This window comes from Vulpes lagopus, chromosome 18 (assembly GCF_018345385.1).
Source record: "Vulpes lagopus strain Blue_001 chromosome 18, ASM1834538v1, whole genome shotgun sequence".
NCBI lineage: Eukaryota > Metazoa > Chordata > Mammalia > Carnivora > Canidae > Vulpes > Vulpes lagopus.
Window position 1 is genome coordinate 24,535,682 of NC_054841.1, and position 24,768 is coordinate 24,560,449.

At 38.9% G+C, this 24,768-nt stretch overlaps 1 long non-coding RNA gene across 2 annotated transcripts; it reads right to left on the minus strand.

The window, feature by feature from the left end:
* On the minus strand, positions 1 to 24,767 carry LOC121477783. 2 transcript variants are annotated; one of them, XR_005984372.1, is made up of 4 exons: positions 24,674 to 24,767; positions 23,818 to 23,985; positions 21,931 to 22,048; positions 1 to 282 (listed from the first exon to the last, which is right to left on the minus strand). It is a non-coding gene; the product is annotated as an uncharacterized LOC121477783 (long non-coding RNA). The 2 variants fall into 2 exon arrangements; XR_005984371.1 differs by lacking the exon at positions 24,674 to 24,767 and having other exon boundaries at positions 23,818 to 24,656.
* Between the last annotated feature and the right edge of the window lies 1 nt (position 24,768).

The window sequence follows — 24,768 nt, forward strand, 5'->3', positions numbered from 1 at the left end:
TGTCTAGTGTTACTAATACATATAACATCTACAGTGTTTTATATAAGACAAAATTGATGTAGGTACTGACAGATGACATCTTATGAACAGACAACATAAGCTACAGTATAAAAAATACAGTATAGAGGTACCTAGGTGGCTCAGTTGGTTAAGCACCTGACTTTCGATTTTGGCTCAGTCATGATTTCAGGGTTATGAGTTCTATCCCGGTGTTAGGCTCCATGCCCAACATGGAGCCTGCTTAAGATTCTCGATCTTCCCCTGCTCCACTCCTTTCCCCCTCTGAAAAAAAAAAAATACAGTATAGTACTATAAATGTATTTTTTCTTATGATCTTCTTAGTAACATTTTCTTTTCTGAGCTTACTTTATTATAAAACTACAGTCTGTAACACATATACAAAATATGTGTTAATCAACTGTTTATATTATTGTTAAAGCTTCCAGTAAACAGTAGGTTATTAGTAGTTAAGTATTTGAAGTCATATACACATTTCTGACTGCATATGTAATCAGCACCCCAACACCCTGCCATGTTAAAAGGTTAATTGTGGTTGGTACTTTTGAAGTTCATACAGTTCAATAGAGAGACTGAATAATCCCTAATCAATACACCAGAGCATGTTTAGTCTTAGAGGGACTTAACATGAAGCAGTTCTTTTTGAACGTCATTCATTGTAATTAACTTTCCAGAGTAAGCAGAAGAAATAGGAGTACCAGAAACAGTATTGTAGCCAGTAAGTCATAAAAAGGGGACTTAAACATAGATCTTGGGATGCCTGGGTGGCTCAGCGGCTGAGCATCTGCCTTCGGCTCAGGGCCTGATCCTGGAGTCCTGGGATCAAGTCCCGCATCAGGCTCCCTGTGGAGAGCCTGCTTCTCCCTCTGCCTGTGTCTCTCTCTCTCTCTTTCAATGTCTCTCATGAATAAATAAAAATCTTAAAAAAAAACAAAACATAGATCTCCTAATTCCACATATAACACTTATGTATCATGACATTAATCTTGGGGATAACATCTTTTTGAGATTCCAGATGATCTATGATAGTCATTGAACTCATAATTTTAAAAAATCAACCAGGAACACTGATAAGAACTCAGAAGATAGCAATGGGGATCCCTGGGTGGCGCAGCGGTTTGGCGCCTGCCTTTGGCCCAGGGCGTGATCCTGAAGACCCGGGATCGAATCCCACGTCGGGCTCCCGGTGCATAGAGCCTGCTTCTCCCTCTGCCTGTGTCTCTGCCTCTCTCTCTCTGTGACTATCATAAATAAATAAAAAAAAAAAAATTAAAAAAAAAAAAAGAAGATAGCAATGTTCTAGCATTCCATCTTATTTCTCTCATTTTGGGAAGAGTAGCATCTGTGACACCCCAAACTAAATCTGATACCTCAAGGAAAATGGCCTAAATAGTTAGGGTTTTATTCTTCTCAAATATCTTTTTGTTTTCTAATTTCCTCTAGGATTTCTTGATAAAGAAAATTTATAATGCATTTTATGTAACAGGTCTGAATAGACCCTAAATCTTTTCTCCTTTCTCTCTGATATTTTATTTTATTTTTAAATTTTTTTAAAAATTTATTTATGATAGGCACACAGTGAGAGAGAGAGAGAGAGGCAGAGACACAGGCAGAGGGAGAAGCAGGCTCCATGCACTGGGAGCCTGATGTGGGATTCAATCCCGGGTCTCCAGGATCGCGCCCTGGGCCAAAGGCAGGGGCTAAACCGCTGCGCCACCCAGGGATCCCCTCTCTCTGATATTTTAAATGATTACCAAGGTAATAGAAATTGTGTAGCTTAAAAAAAAAACATGTGTAACTACAAGACTCAGAACAAAACAAAGAAGATTTTTTTTTTTTTAAGATTTTATTTATTTTAGGAATGCCTGGGTGGCTCAGTGGTTGAGCCTTTGGTCCAGGGTGTGATCCTGGAGTCCCGGGATCGAGTCCCACATCGGGGTCCCTGCATGCAGCCAGCTTCTCTCTCTGCCTATGTCTCTGCCTCTCTCTCTCTGTATCTCTCATGAATAAATAAATAAAATCTTTTAAAAAATTATTTATTTATTTATTTATTTGAGAGAGAGAGAGAGAGAGAGAGCACATGCACAAGTGGTAGGGAGGGGCAGAGAGAGGAGAAGCAGACTCCCTGCTGACCAGGGAACCCAAAGCAGGGTTGGATCCCAGGACCCTGAGATCATGACCTGAGCTGAAGACAGATGCTTAGCCGGCTAAGCCACTGAGACACCGTTATCACCAAGATTTTTTTTTTTAATTTTTTTTTTTTAATTTTTATTTACTTATGATAGTCACAGAGAGAGAGAGAGGCAGAGACACAGGCAGAGGGAGAAGCAGGCTCCATGCACCAGGAGCCCGATGTGGGATTCGATCCCGGGTCTCCAGGATCGCGCCCTGGGCCGAAGGCAGGCGCCAAACCGCTGTGCCACCCAGAGATCCCCTCACCAAGATTTTTTTATCTTCTTTTCAACTCTTGTGTTAAGAAATTTCATGATGATGTGCCATAGTGGCTTTGGTTTTGGGTTTTTCCCTACATTATGCTGGTACTTAGCAAGTTCTGTCAATCTGGCAACTCATGTCCTTCAGTTATCAGAGATCTTCTTGTAATTTCTTTGATAATTTTCTTCCCTGCACCTCTCTGTTTCTAGAGCTCATATTAGCCTCATGACCCTATGAATTCATCTTTCAGTTATCTTTTCTCTCTTATTTTCCATTTCTGTCTGTTCTCTTTTCCAGGAGACTCCTCAATTTTATATATTAATACTACTTTGAATTGTTTATTTTTGCTATAATAACTTAATTTCCCAGTCTATTACTCTGCTTGCTCTTTTTTGGAATATCCTGCTTTTGCTTTCTGGACACACTATCTTATAATTATCTCTCAGAGGATGCTTATTATTTTTAAAAATATATTCTTCTGCTCTCTACATTGTCTCTGCTATCTTCTGAGTTTCTGTTTTTTCTCTTCCATTTCTATTTGATGCTGTCTTTCTTGGTGAAGGTTTATCTCAACTATCTGAATGGTGATCCTTTGCTGTCCCTTCATATTTAAGAGTCACTACAAAGATATTTGGAAGCTCACTGTTAATAGGAAAAGTTTGTCAGTTGGTGGGCATTATTGTAGGATGATAAAGTGAGAACCTATTTGTTATGTTGGGGAATCCTCAAGTATCAGTATCTATAGATTTTCATTCTGGATTTATTCATTTTAAGTTTCTCTCAAAATTAAATCTCTACCCTCCTGCCTAGAGAATATAAGCTTTGCTGTCAGTATTCCTGTAGTGAAATAGATTTAGCAATAGGGTTTAGCAAGGCTCATCATTCAACAGATAGACATTCATCTGATCTCTGTTTTCAGATTATAGCTTCCCCAGCTATAATCATTAGCAGTGCCTCAGTCTGGAGCTTCTCTAGTTCATTTTTTTCACAGAATAAACCCCAGGGTTTTGCCAAAGAAATGGAGGGGTAGTGCTTAACTGAGCAGGATGAGGAAAGCACCCGGTAATTTAACTTCTTATATAAACCTTCAATCTCTCTCTTTTCTGCCCCTCACATATCTCTGCTGCTGTGATATTTGCTCCTTCCAATTCCTGACAATCTAGTGCTCTGCAATATGAGCCTGCTTACCTATCATTAGTAAATATCTCTCAAGCATTTGGAATCTAGTTTTTTTTTCAACGATTTTATTTATTTATTCAGGAGACACACACACAGAGAAGCAGGTTCCATGCAGGGAGCCCGATACAGAACTTGATCCCAGAGATCCGGGATCAATGCCCTAAGCCAAAGGCAGACACTCAACTGCCAAGCCACCCAGGCGTCCCTGGAATCTAGTTTTCTTAGCTCAAATTTCCATCTTCCAAAAAACTGTTAATATTGCTTATCTGCTATCTTTATTATTCTTGTGGACTTTATCTTTGTGGGTTGACAACTTTAAAAATATTAATTTACTGTAGTTTTAGTGATTTGAGAATAGGGATGAATTTAATCTGTCCATGTGTAATGAGAATTGTCAAGCTGTCAAGATGCTCACTCTTTTGCTTCCATAAAAAATGTCAGAACCAGAAAATTCAGATATAAAATTCCGTGCTCATGAGACTGATGTGGAAAAAGCATATGTCTGAGAATTGTAGTACCTACTTTCAAGTGCTGTTATAGTCATTAATTGGTTGATTTATGTTAGGAAGTTAAATTTTCTGTTTCATTATCTGTAAAGTAGTGACAATTATCCCTACGCAGCCAACCATACTTGTGATGACCAAGTAAGATAATTGACATAAATGTACAAATAAACAATAAACAAGTATCATTTATTGTTAACTATATTACTAATATCTATACTCAAACATATTTTGAGAGGCAGTGTAACAAAGTAGAAAGACTATGAGCTTCAGTCATACAGATGTTTATCATTCATTGTATGATTTTGCATAAATGACTTAACCTCTCTGAGCTTCATTTTCCCTGTTTATAAAATAAGTACTATATTATTAACCCAACAAGGCTTTTGTGAAGATTAAATGAGATCTTCCATGTAACAAAACTGCTCCAGAGACTGGATGGATGCTTAGTAGCTACTTGACAGATGTTACCCTTCTATCTCCCTAATTTGTGACCAGCTTTCTTATGCTCACATGAAAATCCTGAGCTTGTATTTCCCCAATAAATGCTAAACAACATTGGTAATTAGCATCTTAGGTCTTCAATAGTCCTCATAAAGGCTGTTTATTTGTTGTGTTCCTGGAACTAAATTATAAGGTGAGCAGCCCAAATTGTAAGAGTTCAGTATACACATCCTTTCAAGTGATACAAAGTTATTGCTGAGGCATCTTTAGGAATATTTTGTTACAAAATAGGATGCAAAAACTTGTGATGAATATTAAAAGAGATCAGGGACACTGGAATACTGGAAAAACTACTGTTGAAAAAATTATCTTTAGAGTCAGTGGTTTTGTTTTATTTTTTCTGTTTGGTCCTCACACAAACCCAGAAGCCAAGCAGGCTTTATTTTCCTGTTTAAAGATGAAGAAATCAAGGCACAAGTTAAAAAGCCACTTGCACGAGATTCACTGGTCATTGGGTAACAACTAAGAATAATCTTGGTCTTTTGACTTCCTGCTCAGTGCTCTATTTCTTTTTAATAACATAAATTTTGCAGTGTTAGCCTTTTTTTAAAAAAAAGATTTGATTGATTGATTGGTTTGATAGAGAGAAAGAGAGCATGTGCACAAGCATGGGGAATGGCAGACAGAACAGAAAAGCAGGCTCTCCTCCAAGCAGGGAGCCAGATACAGGGCTCGATCCCAGGACTCTGGGATCATGACTTAAGCTTAAGTAGATACATAACCAACTGAGCCACCCAGGTGCCTCAATGTTAACCATTTTTAAGTGTACAGTTAAGTACATTCACATTGTTGTGCAACCAGTCTCCAGAACTCTTTTCCTCTTGCAAAACTGAAACTCTACTCCCATTAAACAACTCCCTATCCTTCTTCCCCCAGCCCCAGGCAACCATCATTCTACTTTCTGTTTCTATGAGAGTGACTATTCTAGGTACTCATATAAATGGAAGCATATAGTATGTCTTTTTGTGACTGGCTTATTTAGCGTAATGCCCTCAAGGTTCATCCATGTTGCAAAATGTGTCAGAACTGCCTTCCTTTTTAAAACACATTTTGTTTTTCCATCCATCTACCAACAGACTCTCGGGGTTGCTTCCACTCTTGACTATTGTGAATAATGCTGTTATAAACATGGGTGTTTAAAATCTCTTTGAAATTCTCCTTTCAACTCTTTCAGGGTATACACCCAGAAGTGGAATTGTTAGATGATATGATGATATGGTCATTTTAATTTTTTGAGGGACATCATACTGTTTTGAAGAACAGCTATGTATAGCAGCTGCACCATTTTACATTAGTGCACAAAGGTTCAAATTTCTCCACATCCTCACTAACACTTGTCCTTTTCTGTTTTTTGTTTTGCTTTGTTTTTATAATAGCTATCCTAATGGGTGTGAGATGGTCTCACTCTGTAATTATCTTCAGAGTTTTGCAGTCTTCTGAGATGACAAGACACTAGTGACACTGGATACCATAGTGTTGGACATCACCAACAACTTACAGCATTAAAATCCTACCAGATTTAAGAAACTACTATAGGATGCAACAGTACACAAAGTCCCTGCTCTCAAGGATTTTACAATCTATCTGGAAAGAAAGGATATATGCACTTAAAAATAAATAAAAATGCAAGATAGAATAGTCTAAATAATATAGACTCAGTTGGAAGAGCACGCAACTCTTGATCTCAAGATAGTGAGTTTGAGACCCACACTCGGTTAGAAATTGCTTAAAAAATAAAATTAAACTCTTTAAATAATATATGCTACATAAAATTACAGCAGAGCATGATTAGAAAAGGCTTTAAAGAGCAAGTGGCAACTCAGACATTTTTAAAAAAGATTTTATTTATTTATTCATGAGAGACAGAGAGAGAGGCAGAGACACAGGCAGAGAGAGAAGCAGGCTCCATGCAGGGAGCCCAATGTGGGACTTGATCCCGGGTCTCCAGGATCATGCCCTGGGCTGCACGCAGATGCTCAACTGCTGAGCCACCCAGGCGTCCCTCTTAAACATTTTTTTAAAGATTTTATTTATTTATTCACGAGAGAGAGAGAGCATGGCAGAGACACAGGCAGAGACACAGGCAGAGGGAGAAGCAGGCCCCATGCAGGGATGGTCTCCAGGATCAGGCCCTGGGCTGAAGGTGGAGCTAAACCCCTGAGCCACCCGGGCTGCCCCGCTCATAAACATTTTTATTTTTATTTATTTTTTATTTTTATTTTTTTCTCATAAACATTTTTAAAGGGAAGGTTTAAGTTATCCAAGAGAAGAGAGGAGGAAATTAACTTTTAAAAATCATTTATTAATTCATACATTCTTTCAATACATATTTATTGTGCTTCCTATCTATAAGTGCTAGACACTGTGCCACATATTGGGGTTACAAAATCTCTCAAGAGCAAGAAAGTAAGATATGCAATGAGTAATGAAAATTCAAGGTGCTGAGTGTATACATAGTGTACTGAGTCAGTCCTTTCTAAGAGCCAGCTGATATGTCAAGAAGCCTGATAATCTCCTTTATGGTGACTCACAAAGAGAGTGTGTAAAGCATATTTTTTTTCCAGACTATGCTCATACCCAAGTGTTTCAAATAGAATACAGTTGAGAAGTTCCCATTTTCCCTTCGGAAGGAGATTATGTTTAAGAAACTAAAGCTCTTGCAAGCTAGTTATTAGCACTCATACTTACCACTCCATATGGGTCCTTTCATTCACAAACATGTCCGAAGCATTGAGGAAGCAAGGAAAGATGAATAGACATAGATCCTGCCCTCCAGGATTTCAAAGATAGCTACAATATATAAGGACTGTAGTAATGAGAGAAGATAAGTAGAAAATAAGAAATTGCTTTTACCCTCTAGAGAAGTCATGAGCTTCTTTCATCTTTTTGAAAAGATTTATTTATTTATTTTAGAGAGAGAAAGACAGAGAGAGAACAGGGGAGACAAGGGAGCCAGGGGAGCCAGAGAAGCTGGGGAAGCTGGGGGAGCTAGGGGAGGGGCAGAGGGAGAGAAACAGACTCCCTGCTGAGTGGGGAGCCTGACTATAGGCATGATCTCAAGACCCTGAGATCACAACTGGAGCTGAAATCAAGAGCTGGACACTCAACAAACCATATATTGGGACACCCCAATAAGCTGCTTTTTTTTTTTCAGATTTTATTTATTTATTCTTGAAAGACACAAAGAGAGAGGCAGAGACATAGGCGGAGGTAGAGGCAGGCTCCCTCTGGGGAGCCTGATGCAGGACTCAATCCCAGGCCCTAGGAGCGGGACCTCAGCCAAAGGCGGATGCTCAACCACTGAGTCACCCAGGTGCCCTAAGCTTCTTTTTAAAAGTAACATCTAGGGGTACCTGAGTGTCTCAGTTGACTGGGTGTCTGCCTTCAGCTCCAGTCGCGGTCCCAGGGTAATGGGATCTAGCCCCACATCAGGCTCCTACTCAGCAAGTGGGGGGGTCAGCTTCTCCCTCTCCCTCTGCCCTGCTCCTGGACTCTTGTGCTCTCTCTCTCTCTCTCTCTCTCTCTGTCTTGCTCTTTCTCTCAAGTAAATAAATAAAATCTTTAAAAAAAAAAGTAACATCTAAGCTAGATCTTAAAGGATGGCAGGAGCTCACTGGGAAGAGGAATGGACATTCCAGCCAGAGGAGCAGCATCTTCAGGAGATAAAAAGTAATTTAGTGTGGCTGGAACTTATAACACATGATAGGGAGTAGTAAGAAAGGTAGAGACAGAGAGTGGAGTAGTAGAAGAGCTGGAGAGGTAGACTGTAGATAGCTATTAATCTGAAGGTAACAGAGAATTAATTGATGTTTAAGCAGGGAAGCAATAAGACGGAATTTTAAAAAATAAAAGTAGAGGCTAGATGGAGGATGAACTGGAGTCAAAGAGAACCAAGAAGGAGACATATAAGGCGGTCAGTTGGTTAACCAAAATAGAGTCTTACAGACACTTGTGGTAAAGCACTAGAGTTCAAGATCTCATATTTGGTCTTCAAGCCCAGAAATCTGATATTTTTAAAAGGATTTTATTCACTCATTTGAGGCAGAGAGAAAGAGCATAAGCAGTAGGGAGGTGCAGAGGAAGAAGGAGAAGCAAACCCCCTGCTGAGCAAGGAGCCCAATATGGGGCTCAATCCCAGGACCCTGGGATCACGACCTGAGCCAAAAGCAGATGCTTAACCACTGAGCGCCACCCAGGTGCCCCAGAAATCTGATTTTCCTAATGCATCTCTCATGGAACAAATACTTGAGGATTGACTCACAATAACCAAGTTCACAAGAAAATGTGGTATAAAATGTAATTCTAATTTACTAATATTCATTTATTCATCAAATAGAACAAATCTACTTTGTATTAAGCAATGTTCTAGGTTGTAGGGACACAAATGTGATTAACAATTTCCTGCCCTCACAGAGTTAAATTCTAGCATGGAATATATTTTCTCGGTGACTAAAATATATTTATGTTTGCTATCCAGAGCAATTCATTACCAGGAAATTTAAGTTGATAATCAAAATATTGTTTGGTGAATGACCAGAAAATAAAGAGTCAGATGATTTTAAAATCCATTTCATTCCAGCCACAGGTAAGCCTAAGAAAGTATTTGTGCTCTAGAACAAGTGTGCCTTATAATAGCTAGCTAAACAATATTTTTTGGATTTATGATTTCTCTATCCTGAACATTGCTGGAGGAAAACAAGCATGGCCATCAAGTATACTACAAAACTGTAGTAATCAAAACAGCATGGTACTGGCACAAAAACAGACACATAGGTCAATGAAACAGAATAGGAAGCCCAGAAATAAACTCATGCTTATATGGTCAATTAGTCTTCAACAAAGGAGGCAAGAATATACAATGGAAAAAACACAAGTCTCTTCAACAAATGATGCTGGGAAAACTGGACAGCTACATGCAAAAAAATGAAATTGGACCACTTTCTTACACAATACACAAAAATATACTCAAAATGGATTAAAGTCCTAAGTGTGAGACCTAAAACCATAAAACTCCTAGAAGAAAACATAGGCAGTAATTTCTTTAACAATACATTAATTCTTGGGGATTAAAATCTTTTTTGAGATTCAGTTGAGCTATGAATAGTCATTGAACTCAGAATTTTAAAAAAATCAACCAGGAACATGTTAGGAACTCAGAAGAAGCAATGGGGATCCCTGGGTGGCGCAGCGGTTTTGGCGCCTGCCTTTGGCCCAGGGCGTGATCCTGAAGACCCGGGATCGAATCCCACGTCGGGCTCCCGGTGCATAGAGCCTGCTTCTCCCTCTGCCTGTGTCTCTGCCTCTCTCTCTCTGTGACTATCATAAATAAATAAAAAAAAAAAAATTAAAAAAAAAAAAAGAAGATAGCAATGTTCTAGCATTCCATCTTATTTCTCTCATTTTGGGAAGAGTAGCATCTGTGACACCCCAAACTAAATCTGATACCTCAAGGAAAATGGCCTAAATAGTTAGGGTTTTATTCTTCTCAAATATCTTTTTGTTTTCTAATTTCCTCTAGGATTTCTTGATAAAGAAAATTTATAATGCATTTTATGTAACAGGTCTGAATAGACCCTAAATCTTTTCTCCTTTCTCTCTGATATTTTATTTTATTTTATTTTTAAATTTTTTTTTAAATTTATTTATGATAGGCACACAGTGAGAGAGAGAGAGAGAGGCAGAGACACAGGCAGAGGGAGAAGCAGGCTCCATGCACCGGGAGCCTGATGTGGGATTCGATCCCGGGTCTCCAGGATCGCGCCCTGGGCCAAAGGCAGGGGCTAAACCGCTGCGCCACCCAGGGATCCCCTCTCTCTGATATTTTAAATGATTACCAAGGTAATAGAAATTGTGTAGCTTAAAAAAAAACATGTGTAACTACAAGACTCAGAACAAAACAAAGAAGATTTTTTTTTTTTTTAAGATTTTATTTATTTTAGGAATGCCTGGGTGGCTCAGTGGTTGAGCCTTTGGTCCAGGGTGTGATCCTGGAGTCCCGGGATTGAGTCCCACATCGGGGTCCCTGCATGCAGCCAGCTTCTCTCTCTGCCTATGTCTCTGCCTCTCTCTCTCTGTATCTCTCATGAATAAATAAATAAAATCTTTTAAAAAATTATTTATTTATTTATTTGAGAGAGAGAGAGAGAGAGAGAGCACATGCACAAGTGGTAGGGAGGGGCAGAGAGAGGGAAGCAGACTCCCTGCTGACCAGGGAACCCAAAGCAGGGTTGGATCCCAGGACCCTGAGATCATGACCTGAGCTGAAGACAGATGCTTAGCCGGCTAAGCCACTGAGACACCGTTATCACCAAGATTTTTTTTTTTTAAATTTTTTTTTTTAATTTTTATTTACTTATGATAGTCACAGAGAGAGAGAGAGGCAGAGACACAGGCAGAGGGAGAAGCAGGCTCCATGCACCAGGAGCCCGATGTGGGATTCGATCCCGGGTCTCCAGGATCGCGCCCTGGGCCGAAGGCAGGCGCCAAACCGCTGTGCCACCCAGAGATCCCCTCACCAAGATTTTTTTATCTTCTTTTCAACTCTTGTGTTAAGAAATTTCATGATGATGTGCCATAGTGGCTTTGGTTTTGGGTTTTTCCCTACATTATGCTGGTACTTAGCAAGTTCTGTCAATCTGGCAACTCATGTCCTTCAGTTATCAGAGATCTTCTTGTAATTTCTTTGATAATTTTCTTCCCTGCACCTCTCTGTTTCTAGAGCTCATATTAGCCTCATGACCCTATGAATTCATCTTTCAATTATCTTTTCTCTCTTATTTTCCATTTCTGTCTGTTCTCTTTTCCAGGAGACTCCTCAATTTTATATATTAATACTACTTTGAATTGTTTATTTTTGCTATAATAACTTAATTTCCCAGTCTATTACTCTGCTTGCTCTTTTTTGGAATATCCTGCTTTTGCTTTCTGGACACACTATCTTATAATTATCTCTCAGAGGATGCTTATTATTTTTAAAAATATATTCTTCTGCTCTCTACATTGTCTCTGCTATCTTCTGAGTTTCTGTTTTTTCTCTTCCATTTCTATTTGATGCTGTCTTTCTTGGTGAAGGTTTATCTCAACTATCTGAATGGTGATCCTTTGCTGTCCCTTCATATTTAAGAGTCACTACAAAGATATTTGGAAGCTCACTGTTAATAGGAAAAGTTTGTCAGTTGGTGGGCATTATTGTAGGATGATAAAGTGAGAACCTATTTGTTATGTTGGGGAATCCTCAAGTATCAGTATCTATAGATTTTCATTCTGGATTTATTCATTTTAAGTTTCTCTCAAAATTAAATCTCTACCCTCCTGCCTAGAGAATATAAGCTTTGCTGTCAGTATTCCTGTAGTGAAATAGATTTAGCAATAGGGTTTAGCAAGGCTCATCATTCAACAGATAGACATTCATCTGATCTCTGTTTTCAGATTATAGCTTCCCCAGCTATAATCATTAGCAGTGCCTCAGTCTGGAGCTTCTCTAGTTCATTTTTTTCACAGAATAAACCCCAGGGTTTTGCCAAAGAAATGGAGGGGTAGTGCTTAACTGAGCAGGATGAGGAAAGCACCCGGTAATTTAACTTCTTATATAAACCTTCAATCTCTCTCTTTTCTGCCCCTCACATATCTCTGCTGCTGTGATATTTGCTCCTTCCAATTCCTGACAATCTAGTGCTCTGCAATATGAGCCTGCTTACCTATCATTAGTAAATATCTCTCAAGCATTTGGAATCTAGTTTTTTTTTCAACGATTTTATTTATTTATTCAGGAGACACACACACAGAGAAGCAGGTTCCATGCAGGGAGCCCGATACAGAACTTGATCCCAGAGATCCGGGATCAATGCCCTAAGCCAAAGGCAGACACTCAACTGCCAAGCCACCCAGGCGTCCCTGGAATCTAGTTTTCTTAGCTCAAATTTCCATCTTCCAAAAAACTGTTAATATTGCTTATCTGCTATCTTTATTATTCTTGTGGACTTTATCTTTGTGGGTTGACAACTTTAAAAATATTAATTTACTGTAGTTTTAGTGATTTGAGAATAGGGATGAATTTAATCTGTCCATGTGTAATGAGAATTGTCAAGCTGTCAAGATGCTCACTCTTTTGCTTCCATAAAAAATGTCAGAACCAGAAAATTCAGATATAAAATTCCGTGCTCATGAGACTGATGTGGAAAAAGCATATGTCTGAGAATTGTAGTACCTACTTTCAAGTGCTGTTATAGTCATTAATTGGTTGATTTATGTTAGGAAGTTAAATTTTCTGTTTCATTATCTGTAAAGTAGTGACAATTATCCCTACGCAGCCAACCATACTTGTGATGACCAAGTAAGATAATTGACATAAATGTACAAATAAACAATAAACAAGTATCATTTATTGTTAACTATATTACTAATATCTATACTCAAACATATTTTGAGAGGCAGTGTAACAAAGTAGAAAGACTATGAGCTTCAGTCATACAGATGTTTATCATTCATTGTATGATTTTGCATAAATGACTTAACCTCTCTGAGCTTCATTTTCCCTGTTTATAAAATAAGTACTATATTATTAACCCAACAAGGCTTTTGTGAAGATTAAATGAGATCTTCCATGTAACAAAACTGCTCCAGAGACTGGATGGATGCTTAGTAGCTACTTGACAGATGTTACCCTTCTATCTCCCTAATTTGTGACCAGCTTTCTTATGCTCACATGAAAATCCTGAGCTTGTATTTCCCCAATAAATGCTAAACAACATTGGTAATTAGCATCTTAGGTCTTCAATAGTCCTCATAAAGGCTGTTTATTTGTTGTGTTCCTGGAACTAAATTATAAGGTGAGCAGCCCAAATTGTAAGAGTTCAGTATACACATCCTTTCAAGTGATACAAAGTTATTGCTGAGGCATCTTTAGGAATATTTTGTTACAAAATAGGATGCAAAAACTTGTGATGAATATTAAAAGAGATCAGGGACACTGGAATACTGGAAAAACTACTGTTGAAAAAATTATCTTTAGAGTCAGTGGTTTTGTTTTATTTTTTCTGTTTGGTCCTCACACAAACCCAGAAGCCAAGCAGGCTTTATTTTCCTGTTTAAAGATGAAGAAATCAAGGCACAAGTTAAAAAGCCACTTGCACGAGATTCACTGGTCATTGGGTAACAACTAAGAATAATCTTGGTCTTTTGACTTCCTGCTCAGTGCTCTATTTCTTTTTAATAACATAAATTTTGCAGTGTTAGCCTTTTTTTAAAAAAAAGATTTGATTGATTGATTGGTTTGATAGAGAGAAAGAGAGCATGTGCACAAGCATGGGGAATGGCAGACAGAACAGAAAAGCAGGCTCTCCTCCAAGCAGGGAGCCAGATACAGGGCTCGATCCCAGGACTCTGGGATCATGACTTAAGCTTAAGTAGATACATAACCAACTGAGCCACCCAGGTGCCTCAATGTTAACCATTTTTAAGTGTACAGTTAAGTACATTCACATTGTTGTGCAACCAGTCTCCAGAACTCTTTTCCTCTTGCAAAACTGAAACTCTACTCCCATTAAACAACTCCCTATCCTTCTTCCCCCAGCCCCAGGCAACCATCATTCTACTTTCTGTTTCTATGAGAGTGACTATTCTAGGTACTCATATAAATGGAAGCATATAGTATGTCTTTTTGTGACTGGCTTATTTAGCGTAATGCCCTCAAGGTTCATCCATGTTGCAAAATGTGTCAGAACTGCCTTCCTTTTTAAAACACATTTTGTTTTTCCATCCATCTACCAACAGACTCTCGGGGTTGCTTCCACTCTTGACTATTGTGAATAATGCTGTTATAAACATGGGTGTTTAAAATCTCTTTGAAATTCTCCTTTCAACTCTTTCAGGTATACACCCAGAAGTGGAATTGTTAGATGATATGATGATATGGTCATTTTAATTTTTTGAGGGACATCATACTGTTTTGAAGAACAGCTATGTATAGCAGCTGCACCATTTTACATTAGTGCACAAAGGTTCCAATTTCTCCACATCCTCACTAACACTTGTCCTTTTCTGTTTTTTGTTTTGCTTTGTTTTTATAATAGCTATCCTAATGGGTGTGAGATGGTCTCACTCTGTAATTATCTTCAGAGTTTTGCAGTCTTCTGAGATGACAAGACACTAGTGACACTGGATACCATAGTGTTGGACATCACCAACAACTTACAGCATTAAAATCCTACCAGATTTAAGAAACTACTATAGGATGCAACAGTACACAAAGTCCCTGCTCTCAAGGATTTTACAATCTATCTGGAAAGAAAGGATATATGCACTTAAAAATAAATAAAAATGCAAGATAGAATAGTCTAAATAATATAGACTCAGTTGGAAGAGCACGCAACTCTTGATCTCAAGATAGTGAGTTTGAGACCCACACTCGGTTAGAAATTGCTTAAAAAATAAAATTAAACTCTTTAAATAATATATGCTACATAAAATTACAGCAGAGCATGATTAGAAAAGGCTTTAAAGAGCAAGTGGCAACTCAGACATTTTTAAAAAAGATTTTATTTATTTATTCATGAGAGACAGAGAGAGAGGCAGAGACACAGGCAGAGAGAGAAGCAGGCTCCATGCAGGGAGCCCAATGTGGGACTTGATCCCGGGTCTCCAGGATCATGCCCTGGGCTGCACGCAGATGCTCAACTGCTGAGCCACCCAGGCGTCCCTCTTAAACATTTTTTTAAAGATTTTATTTATTTATTCACGAGAGAGAGAGAGCATGGCAGAGACACAGGCAGAGACACAGGCAGAGGGAGAAGCAGGCCCCATGCAGGGATGGTCTCCAGGATCAGGCCCTGGGCTGAAGGTGGAGCTAAACCCCTGAGCCACCCGGGCTGCCCCGCTCATAAACATTTTTATTTTTATTTATTTTTTATTTTTATTTTTTTCTCATAAACATTTTTAAAGGGAAGGTTTAAGTTATCCAAGAGAAGAGAGGAGGAAATTAACTTTTAAAAATCATTTATTAATTCATACATTCTTTCAATACATATTTATTGTGCTTCCTATCTATAAGTGCTAGACACTGTGCCACATATTGGGGTTACAAAATCTCTCAAGAGCAAGAAAGTAAGATATGCAATGAGTAATGAAAATTCAAGGTGCTGAGTGTATACATAGTGTACTGAGTCAGTCCTTTCTAAGAGCCAGCTGATATGTCAAGAAGCCTGATAATCTCCTTTATGGTGACTCACAAAGAGAGTGTGTAAAGCATATTTTTTTTCCAGACTATGCTCATACCCAAGTGTTTCAAATAGAATACAGTTGAGAAGTTCCCATTTTCCCTTCGGAAGGAGATTATGTTTAAGAAACTAAAGCTCTTGCAAGCTAGTTATTAGCACTCATACTTACCACTCCATATGGGTCCTTTCATTCACAAACATGTCCGAAGCATTGAGGAAGCAAGGAAAGATGAATAGACATAGATCCTGCCCTCCAGGATTTCAAAGATAGCTACAATATATAAGGACTGTAGTAATGAGAGAAGATAAGTAGAAAATAAGAAATTGCTTTTACCCTCTAGAGAAGTCATGAGCTTCTTTCATCTTTTTGAAAAGATTTATTTATTTATTTTAGAGAGAGAAAGACAGAGAGAGAACAGGGGAGACAAGGGAGCCAGGGGAGCCAGAGAAGCTGGGGAAGCTGGGGGAGCTAGGGGAGGGGCAGAGGGAGAGAAACAGACTCCCTGCTGAGTGGGGAGCCTGACTATAGGCATGATCTCAAGACCCTGAGATCACAACTGGAGCTGAAATCAAGAGCTGGACACTCAACAAACCATATATTGGGACACCCCAATAAGCTGCTTTTTTTTTTTTCAGATTTTATTTATTTATTCTTGAAAGACACAAAGAGAGAGGCAGAGACATAGGCGGAGGTAGAGGCAGGCTCCCTCTGGGGAGCCTGATGCAGGACTCAATCCCAGGCCCTAGGAGCGGGACCTCAGCCAAAGGCGGATGCTCAACCACTGAGTCACCCAGGTGCCCTAAGCTTCTTTTTAAAAGTAACATCTAGGGGTACCTGAGTGTCTCAGTTGACTGGGTGTCTGCCTTCAGCTCCAGTCGCGGTCCCAGGGTAATGGGATCTAGCCCCACATCAGGCTCCTACTCAGCAAGTGGGGGGGTCAGCTTCTCCCTCTCCCTCTGCCCTGCTCCTGGACTCTTGTGCTCTCTCTCTCTCTCTCTCTCTGTCTTGCTCTTTCTCTCAAGTAAATAAATAAAATCTTTAAAAAAAAAAGTAACATCTAAGCTAGATCTTAAAGGATGGCAGGAGCTCACTGGGAAGAGGAATGGACATTCCAGCCAGAGGAGCAGCATCTTCAGGAGATAAAAAGTAATTTAGTGTGGCTGGAACTTATAACACATGATAGGGAGTAGTAAGAAAGGTAGAGACAGAGAGTGGAGTAGTAGAAGAGCTGGAGAGGTAGACTGTAGATAGCTATTAATCTGAAGGTAACAGAGAATTAATTGATGTTTAAGCAGGGAAGCAATAAGACGGAATTTTAAAAAATAAAAGTAGAGGCTAGATGGAGGATGAACTGGAGTCAAAGAGAACCAAGAAGGAGACATATAAGGCGGTCAGTTGGTTAACCAAAATAGAGTCTTACAGACACTTGTGGTAAAGCACTAGAGTTCAAGATCTCATATTTGGTCTTCAAGCCCAGAAATCTGATATTTTTAAAAGGATTTTATTCACTCATTTGAGGCAGAGAGAAAGAGCATAAGCAGTAGGGAGGTGCAGAGGAAGAAGGAGAAGCAAACCCCCTGCTGAGCAAGGAGCCCAATATGGGGCTCAATCCCAGGACCCTGGGATCACGACCTGAGCCAAAAGCAGATGCTTAACCACTGAGCGCCACCCAGGTGCCCCAGAAATCTGATTTTCCTAATGCATCTCTCATGGAACAAATACTTGAGGATTGACTCACAATAACCAAGTTCACAAGAAAATGTGGTATAAAATGTAATTCTAATTTACTAATATTCATTTATTCATCAAATAGAACAAATCTACTTTGTATTAAGCAATGTTCTAGGTTGTAGGGACACAAATGTGATTAACAATTTCCTGCCCTCACAGAGTTAAATTCTAGCATGGAATATATTTTCTCGGTGACTAAAATATATTTATGTTTGCTATCCAGAGCAATTCATTACCAGGAAATTTAAGTTGATAATCAAAATATTGTTTGGTGAATGACCAGAAAATAAAGAGTCAGATGATTTTAAAATCCATTTCATTCCAGCCACAGGTAAGCCTAAGAAAGTATTTGTGCTCTAGAACAAGTGTGCCTTATAATAGCTAGCTAAACAATATTTTTTGGATTTATGATTTCTCTATCCTGAACATTGCTGGAGGAAAACAAGCATGGCCATCAAGTATACTACAAAACTGTAGTAATCAAAACAGCATGGTACTGGCACAAAAACAGACACATAGGTCAATGAAACAGAATAGGAAGCCCAGAAATAAACTCATGCTTATATGGTCAATTAGTCTTCAACAAAGGAGGCAAGAATATACAATGGAAAAAACACAAGTCTCTTCAACAAATGATGCTGGGAAAACTGGACAGCTACATGCAAAAAAATGAAATTGGACCACTTTCTTACACAATACACAAAAATATACTCAAAATGGATTAAAGTCCTAAGTGTGAGACCTAAAACCATAAAACTCCTAGAAGAAAACATAGGCAGTAATTTCTTTAACAATGAACACAGAAACATTTTTCTAAGTATTCAGATGAGGGAAACAAAAGCAAAATTAAACCATGGAGACTAAACCAAAATAAAAAGGTTTTGCACAGTGAAGGAAACCATCAACAAAATGGCGAGAAAACCTACTGAATGGGAGAAGATATTTGCAAATAATATATCCTATAAAGCATTAATATCCAAAATACATAAAGAACTTATACAACTCAACACCAAAAAAACAAAACAAAAAAAAACCCAAAACAAATAAACTGATTTAAAAATGAACAGAGGGATTCCTGGGTGGCGCAGCGGTTTGGCGCCTGCCTTTGGCCCAGGGCGCGATCCTGGAGACCTGGGATCGAATCCCACGTCGGGCTCCCGGTGCATGGAGCCTGCTTCTCCCTCTGCCTGTGTCTCTGCCTCTCTCTCTCTCTGTGTGTGACTATCATAAATAAATAAAAATTTAAAAAAATAAATAAATAAAAATGAACAGAGTGGGGCACCTGGGTGGCTCAGTTGGTTAAGCATCCAACTCTTGATTTTGGCTCAGGTCCAGATCCCACGGTTGTGTGAGATCAAGCCCTGCATCAGGCTCTGTGATAGATGTGCAGCCTGCTTAAGATTCTATCTCTCCCTCTGCCCTTCCCACCCCTTAAAAAAAATGAGCAGAGGAGCTGAACAGACATTTTTCCAAAGAAGACAAATGACCAACAGACATATGAAAAGATGCTCAACATCACTAATCATCAGGGAAATGCAAATCAAAACCACAAAGAAATATCACCTTACATCTTCCAGAATAGCTAGAATTAAAAACACAAGAAACAACAAGTATTGGTGAAGATATAAAGAAAAAGGAACTGGGGCACCTGGGTGGCTCAGCGTTTGAGCGTCTGCCTTTGGCTCAGGTCGTGATCCCGGGGTCTTGGGATCAAGTCCTGCATTAGGCTCCCCGCAGGAAGCCTGCTTCTCCCTCTGCCTATGTCTCTGCCTGCCTCTCTCTCTGTGTCTGTCATGAATAAATAAAAAAATCTTAAAAAAAAAAAGAAAAAGAAAAAGGAACCCTTGTGCACTGTTAGTGAGAATACAAATTGGTACACCTGCTGTAGAAAACAATATTAAAATATTAATATATTAAATATTAGTATTAAATATTAAAAAAGAATTATCACATGATCCAGTAATTTCACCACTAGGTATTTACCTAAAGAAAACAAAAATACAAATTCCAAAAGTTATATGCACCCATATGTTTACTGCAATATTACTTATAACAGCCAAGCTATGGAAGCAGCTGAAGTGTCCATCCATACATGAATGGAAAAAAAAAAGATGTGGTATTTATCTGGAATTAAAATACATAAAGTTATAAATCAAGCTAAAAAAATGACATGGTATATACAATGGAATAGTAGCCATAGAAAGGAATGAGATCTTGCTGTTTGCAATAACATGGTTGGCCGTAGAGTGTATAATGCCAAATGAAATAAGTCAGACAAAGACATATACCACATGATTTCACTCATAGGTGAAATTTAAGAAACTAAATGAAATAACAAAAAAAAAATGAGACAAAAAACCAAACTCTTAAATACAGAGGACAAACTGGTGGGTGGGGGTGGTAAACAGGTAAAATAGATAAAAGGGATTAAGAGTACACTTATCATGATAATCACTGAGTTATGTATAGAATTGTCAAATTATTACATTGTACACCTGAAACTAACATAACACTTTATACTAATTATACTTCAATAACAATAATAAAAAAGATTATTTCTCCTTTGTACGAAAAGAAGAAAAAAAAACCAATCCAATCCAATCCAAGCAGAGTCTTCTCTTTCTAGGTTCCAGGTAAACCATTTCAATTCTAATAAACTTTTTCAGACATATTGTAATATAATTGGTTTTAATTATGTTAGCTTCAGTAATTTTTTTTACCATATATGACTAAATAAAGGCTCCAACTTCAACTACACCACTGTAAGCAATTACATTAAAAATTTAACACTGGGCAGCCCTGGTGGCGCAGCGGTTTAGCGCTGCCTGCAGCCAGGGGTGTGATCCTGGAGACCTGGGATTGAGTCCCACTTTGGGCTCCCTGCATGGAACCTGCTTCTCCCTCTGCCTGTATCTCTGCCTCTCTCTTTCTTTGTCTCTCATGAATAAATAAATAAAATATTTTTTAAAAAAATTAACACTATTGGACTTTCATCCATTAATTCAACAAATTATCAAGGAATTTATATACATTCTAGAAGTGAAGTGAGATTATGAAAATCACAAGTAAACAACTGACCAATAAATTAGACAAATTGTGTTAAGTGTAATGAAAGAAAAGGTCAAGAGGAAAATGTTGTAGTATCCAAGAAAGACCTGACAGTCACCTAGACCAAACTAGTGTGGCAGTGGAGATAGAAAGAAGTGGTTGGATTTGAGATTTATTTTCTACATGTAATCAACCAGACTTGATAATGAACTGGAGGAAGAAGATGAAGAAAAGGAAGGAATCAAGTCGACCCCTAGGTTTCTGACTTCAGCAACTGGGTAGACAGCAGTGCCCTTAATTTATGAGATGAGGAAGACATGCAGTAAGAAATATGCAGAATTCTGTTTTAAATACAGTGACTTTGAGATTTCTATAAGATAAGCAAATGTAGAAAAGTAGGTACTTGGATATGTGAGGCCGGAACTCAGTAGAGAGGTTTGGGTTGGAAATATAATTTGGGAATCATTACTATAACGACAGTATGTAGAGATAGTATTTTCATTATACTATAGCCTGGTCAAATTGCTTATAATTGGTGATTCCTAAATCTCAGTGACATATTATCTCATACATCATTTTTACATATGGCTAAATAATTAAGAATTCATTCCTACTAATTTAGTTCCTAAAGGTTAACTCTATTTAAGGCTTCTTTAGTGGGAGCCTCACTATGCCTTCTGCCTACTATATCAATCTAAAGATTAATTTAATTTCAGAGTTACCAGATGCTTCATTAATATCTCAGTGACTTTTCTCTTTCTTCACCAAAGCCAACCCTTAAAAGATCCCACATAATGGACTACCAACAGATGAAAGGGCTGCATAGGTTTGGATTTCTATGCAGATTAGAATATCTTATGTTCTCGAGGCACCTGGGTGGCTCAGTGGGTGAGCATCTGCCTTCAGCTCAGGTCGTGATCCCAGAATCCTGGGATTGAGTCCAGCATCGGGCTCCCTGTGAGAAGCCTGCTTTTCCCTCTGCCTATGTCTCTGCCTCTGTGTGTCTCTCATGAATAAATAAATAAAATCTTTAAAAAAAATAATATTTTATGTTCTCTGTAAATTAAGTATCACTACAAGGATATATGGGCTTGCCTACCAAGTAGAAAGAGTACTGGACTAAGAATCATGAGATCTAGGTTCCAGTCCAAATACTATCACCACTATTTAATTTTATTTAATTCATAGCCTATATAGGCCTGCTATTTTATTGGTCAAGAGAAGAAACTATGGATTATTTTAAAGCCCATGAGAACATAAAATTTAGTATATTCTTCTGTAAAGAATTATCATTACTTACTATTGAGCAGCGGAAGATCAGGACTGGTGCTGAGCTTCAAGAATGGCCCCAAATGAAGATTCCAATAGTTTATTTCTGGATTTCTTACCATTTTTTTGTGGATTCCATAACTTGCCTTCTGTATGTATTAAACAGAAAAATCAATGATTTCTCTCACTGTAATGAGAAGAAAATTAATAGATGACTATGTATTTTGCAGAAGTTCCTAATGAAAGAGGTTAGGAAGATACAAATGATTGTGTCGATGTTCTTATTAGTTTAGTCTAAGTAAAACTATCTCTTGGAAAATCTAGAAAAACTTAGCTATCAAAGCTTTGTAATTTCTGCCAGCTTCCCAGGGGATCTTGGCTTTCCTGGAAAACAAACTACTACCTTGGGGGATGTCTAAAATCTCTGAAGAGTCTCTTGCAAGTAGCCAGTTCAGGGAGGTCAGACCTGGGACCATGCTGTAAAGGAAAAGCTTTTGCAGAAAAGTGACCAAGACTATTTACTAAGCATAATAGCATTTCTCAAACAGGAAGCAGAGGTACTATAAGGCTGCATTAAGATTTTTTGTGTCTGGGGCAGCCTGGGTGGCTCAGCGGTTTAGCGCCACCTTCAGTCCAGGTCCTGATCCTGGAGACTAGGGATCGAGTCCCACGTCTGGCGCCTGGCATGGAGCCTGCTTCTCCCTCTGCCAGTGTCTCTGCCTCTCTCTGTGTCTCTCATGGATAAATAAAATCTTGGAAAAAAAAAAAAGGCTTTTTGTGTTTTTGTGTGAGCTAAATAACTTAAGGGTGATTTCCTAAGTGATTTCTCCACTTTGATCTGTTCTCATCTCCTTTTGTTTCTCCCCATTTCATTTGTCTATGCTTTGTTTTAGTCTTCATTTTTCTAGTTGAACAGGCTTTTCAGAACCTGAGAAATAGGCCACACTATTTCTCTCTTTAAGATTTCCCCAAAGTGATTTAGGGATTCTCATGCCCCCAAAATTTGTTACCTCTCAAAGACCCAAGATATAAATGGTATATACCAGTGACTCTCAAACATGGGCGATATGGTAATGTCTGGAGACATATTTGATTGTCAAAATGAGGGTAAGGTGCCACTGACATGATAGGCCAAGGATGCTGCTAAACATCCTAAAAGGCACAAAATAGCCCCCAAGAACAAAGAATTAACTGGCCCCAAATGTCAATAATGCTGCTGTTGAGAAACCCAGGTATAAACAGATATCAATAGCCGAAGATTACTGAGGAGGCACTAGAGCCTCCTTAAGGATGCAAACTCTCAAGGTGGTAAAGTGGCAGACACTGACATCAGAATTGTCTGGAGTTAGATCCCCAAAACAAGGTTCCTTGTTTTGCTAGCTGTATGATTTTAGACTAATTACTCCACACCATGAAAGCACAGTTTCCTCATTTAGAAAAAGGGGCAATAAAGTATTCTCATAACCTGTAAATTCCTTGGAGGCAGGGACCTAATTTTACCTACCATGTTTAGATTAGGGACTAGTATCTAATGGGGAGTACTAAATATCTGTGGATTGTCTCACATAGCTGTTTTGAGGCCTAAAGCATAGCACATTTTTAGGTGATATGAATCACAGTGAAAAGGAGAAAAACAGCCTCTGATAGTGGGAATTAGGCTGGTACCATCAACTGGTAGGTGTTGCCTGTTGATCATAAACAATTTCATGCAACACCAACATCAAAGACACTGACCAGGATGGATTAAGACAAAACCACCACTCCATAATCATGTCTGAATACAAAGAACCAGGTCCCAATCACATGCACATAAAACAAATTTCTTCCTTCCTAGCTAACATGAGGTACTGTTGCTTCATAATCAATCATAGCTTTAGCTTGGTTCTTGTCCTTTTGTAGATAAGAATCAAAGGGGCACCTGGGTGGGGCAGGTAGTAAAGCCTGACTCTCGATTTCCACTCAGGTCATGATCTCAGAGTCCTGAAATGGATCTAGGCATCAGGATGTGCACTCAGCAGAGTCTGCTTCTTTCTTTCTGCTCCTCCTCCATGCTCGCCCGCTCAGTCTCTCTCTAAAATAAATAAATCTTTAAGAAGAATTATTAAAATGTCCCATCATAGAATTACCTCCATTTCCTAACAGCATCCAGTCTAGTGAAAAGGCCTGCTTCCTTGAACACTCCTAGAAGTTACTTAACATAAGCCCAAATCCTGTAAATTCTCTCCGCACCCTCTTCTTGAAATGTCTCTGTCCTTCATGGTGTGTCTCCCACCTTGTGAGGAGACAATAAGCCCAACTTTGTTAAACTCTATAGCAGTGTTTAAGGTGGTCTTCAGCTGGAAGCCACCCACACTTGTGAGAGTCCCTTAAGTGGTAACTGCTATTACTATATATGCTTCACGGGGATTTAATTGCATGGTGCACCCACAGTGTTCAAGCAGAGATTTCATGAACATGTATTTTCAGGCTTCCTGACAGACTGCTGGCAGGCCATTTCTTCTCAGGGGACATGTCTCCTTAAGACTACTGAGAGGACATTTTTGGTTTCGGACCTCCTAGGCCTGAATCCAGCATATCACATTAAATTTCTCATTAAGTAAAACCTCTTAGTGACGTGCGCGCCTCCACTTCCAGCTTTTGAGTTCCTCAAGCACTAGAGCATCACAAGGGCGCGAGGTAGTAGCAAGGAAACTAACGCCCTAACGGGTTCATATCATATCACTGAGCGTCTCACCCACCACCCTAACCCAGTAGAAATGGCCCCGAATTCACACCACAAGCCGTGTATATCAGCGCGGGAACCTCTGCGCCACGAAAGACTGAGGTAACAGCAGCCACCGGCACAAACCAGCCCTCTGTCCGATTTCCT